Here is a 3,473-nt window from a genome sequence, read left to right as displayed (position 1 = left end):
GAAAGATAGAAGCAGAATCATTTTAGGGGATTGTGAATATCTTATGATATAGCAGAACAGGTTATAATTTTATTTTTTGTCTTCTCTAAGTGTATGACTTTTGACAGGCAAGTTCCCTATACATCAGTGAGAATCTAATATGAGTCTTTGGGGTCATATGCCATGATACTTGGTTCTGGAGATGCAGAGGCAGCACAGTCTTTACCCTCAAGTGACTCATGGTTTATTAGGAGAGTTAAAATTCATAAACAAATAATAATAAATCAATGTGAAAACTGCATTAGCAAATGTGCACAATTGCACAATTTATTGGGGGACTAATTAACTCTGTCATTTCATAATAAAGCCTTGTAATAATGAAGTGCATGAAAAACACCAATAGTTTTCCAGGCAGATGAGGATGTGATGGCCATTCCCCAAAACAGAAATAACATCTACCAAATTCATGGGTTACAAGTGTGAGAGGACTGACCTGGCCAAATCATATAGTCCTTGTGGGTCTCACTCATAGTCTATCCCAAACTGCAGTTGGTGGTTGTTAAACGGGGCCCCTGGGAACTCCAGTGATTCTGTGAGTTTCTCAGGCATCACCCTGTGAGGCCTGTGGCTTATGGACCTGCAGGGGGTTCTGGTGAACAAACAAAATCCAGTTCTCCCATTTTATTAGCTTTTTGACATTGGGTAAGTATGCTAACCTCTCTGTGGCTCAGTTTCTACATGTGTATAATGGGGAAAATGATAGTAAATGTATCTTTGGGTTATTGTAAAGATAATAAATTGCATAATATTTATAAAGTTCTTAGAACAAACCCTAGGATATAGTGCCATGTATTATCTGCTCATATTATGAGGAAAACATTTTAACCACAAGGTCACAATTTTGCCAGATTTTTAATCTACCTATATTTGTAACAGTAAGATGATGCCATGTCTCTGGAAATTTTTTTCCTTTTTATTTTTAAAAATTTATTTTATTGAAATATGATTGGTTTATGACATTGTCTTAATTTCTGCAGTACAGCAAATGATTCAGTTATACATGCATACATACATGTATTATATGTATGCATTCTTTTTCATAATCTTTTCCATTATGGTTTATCACAGGATATTGAATGTAATTCACCCCTGAATCTTGTTTATGGAAAAACTTCAGCCTTCCCCAAGTTCCAAAGAGCAAATTTAACCAAAGAAGGGAGAAAATATAGAAACAAAGGAAAACAGTCAAGCAAGACAAAATAACAGCTTAGCCAAAATACAAAAGTCCAAGGCTCTTAATTCCTCTTCAAGTTATGCATGTGTGCTCCATCATGTCTAACGATTTGCAGCTCCATGAGTGTAACTCTCCATGTTGCTCATTCATGGGATTTTCCAGGCAAGAATACTGGAGTCGGTTGCCCTTTACTTCTCCAAGAGATCTTCCTGATCCAGGAAGTGAACCCTTGTCTCTTGCATTGGCAAGTGGATTGTTTACCACAGAACCACCTGGGTTTCACCTTTCCTCCTCAAGGACTATAGATGATAGTCATATCCTTTGAGTTGTTTTGCATATACTGAAACCCCCACCAGGTGGAAGAAGTTGCCTGCATGCTGACCAGAAGCATGTAGATGCTAGCTGGCTTATAACCAGAAAGCTGCTAATACTGACTCCTAATACCTCATAAGCAACCAATCAGAAGAATGTCCCTGAGCTTATCACATACCTCCCCCTCCCCAACCTTCTGTGTCACTTTATCTTTTAAAGGCTTTCACTGAAAGCCATCAGGAAGTTGGGTCTTTTGAGCATTAGTTGCCTGCATGTCTTGCTTGGCATCCTGTAATACAGGCTTCACTTTCTATTACCAAAACCAGTGTCAGTATATTTGCTTTAGTATGCCCTGGTGAGCAGATCCAAGTTTGATTTGATAATAATAGCTTCAGATTGTGTTTAATATATCTTTTGAAGAAATATTTGCATATTTTTTTTTAACATTTGGAGATAACTCTAGATTAATTCTTGCAACAATTGTTTGTGAAGTGTTGTTAGTCACTCAGTCATGTCTGACTCTTTGTGACCCCATGCACTATAGCTTGCCAGGCTCCTCTGCCCATGGGATTCTCCAGCCAAGAATACTGGAGTGAGTTGCTATTTTCCCCTCTAGGGGATCTTCCCCTCTCAGGAATCAAACCCACAGCTCCTGCATTGGCAGGCCTATTCTTTACCATCTGAGCCACCAGAGTAGCCCATGGTGAATGTCTACTGTGGCCCAGACACAATGCTCAGGATAGAACAGCAACAAAACTAGCAAATAACTCTGCCTTCATGGACTTCCATTTGAAAAGATAAACTCAAAAATTAAAAATATATTATATATAGGAATAAAATAAATTATATTAAATACTCTGATAAAACTAATAATGCAAAACATTGGAAAATAAATATTGTGAGCAACAGTTTAATGCCAAATAGAATTGATAAGCAAGGTCTTGATGAGCAGGTGATACCTAGGAAAAATGTAAAGCAGGTAAAAGAGTGAATTAGCAAATTGCTGGGAGATAGACACTGCATATCTGAGGAGCTGAGAGGGAACCAAGGAATTAAAAGAGGAATGAGCAAGAAGCAAAGAATCAAGAAGAGTCTTTTGCCCCAAGGTGAGGAACTGGACTGACTGGAGTATTGTTGGCAATTTGACTCGAAATCATGGGAGGGTGGGCTTCCCTGGTGGCTCAGATGGTAAAGAATCCACCAGAAATGCAGGAGACCCAGGTTTGATCCCTGGGTCAGGAAGATCCCCTGGAAAAGGAAATGGCTATCCACTCCAGTACTCTTACCTGGAAAATCCCATGGACAGAGGAGCCTGGTGGGCTAGCCTTTCATGGGGTCACAGAAAGTTGTACACGACTGATCGCTTCATGGGAAATAGATGGGGAAACTGGAAACAGTGTCAGACTTTATTTTTGGGGGCTCCAAAATCACTGCAGATGGTGACTGCAGCCATGAAATTAAAAGACACTTACTCCTTGGAAGAAAAGTTATGACCAACCTAGATAGTATATTCAAAAGCAGAGACATTACTTTGCCGACTAAGGTCCATCTAGTCAAGGCTATGGTTTTTCCAGTAGTCATATATCGATGTGAGAGTTGGACTGTAAAGAAAGCTGAGCACTGAAGAACTGATGCTTTTGAACTGTGGTGTTGGAGAAGACTCTTGACAGTCCCTTGGACTGCAAGGAGATCCAACCAGTCCATTCTGAAGGAGATCAGCCCTGGGATTTCTTTGGAAGGAATGATACTAAAGCTGAAGCTCCAGTACTTTGGCCACCTCATGCAAAGAGTTGACTCACTGGAAAAGACTCTGATGCTGCGAGGGATTGGGGGCTGGAGGAGAAGGGGACGACAGAGGATGAGATGGCTGGACGGCATGATGGACTCGATGGACGTGAGTCTGAGTGAACTCCGGGAGATGGTGATGGACAGGGAGGCATGGTGTGCT

This window comes from Oryx dammah, unplaced genomic scaffold (assembly GCF_014754425.2).
Source record: "Oryx dammah isolate SB20612 unplaced genomic scaffold, SCBI_Odam_1.1 HiC_scaffold_27, whole genome shotgun sequence".
Classification (NCBI taxonomy): domain Eukaryota; kingdom Metazoa; phylum Chordata; class Mammalia; order Artiodactyla; family Bovidae; genus Oryx; species Oryx dammah.
This window is presented reverse-complemented; position numbering follows the sequence as displayed.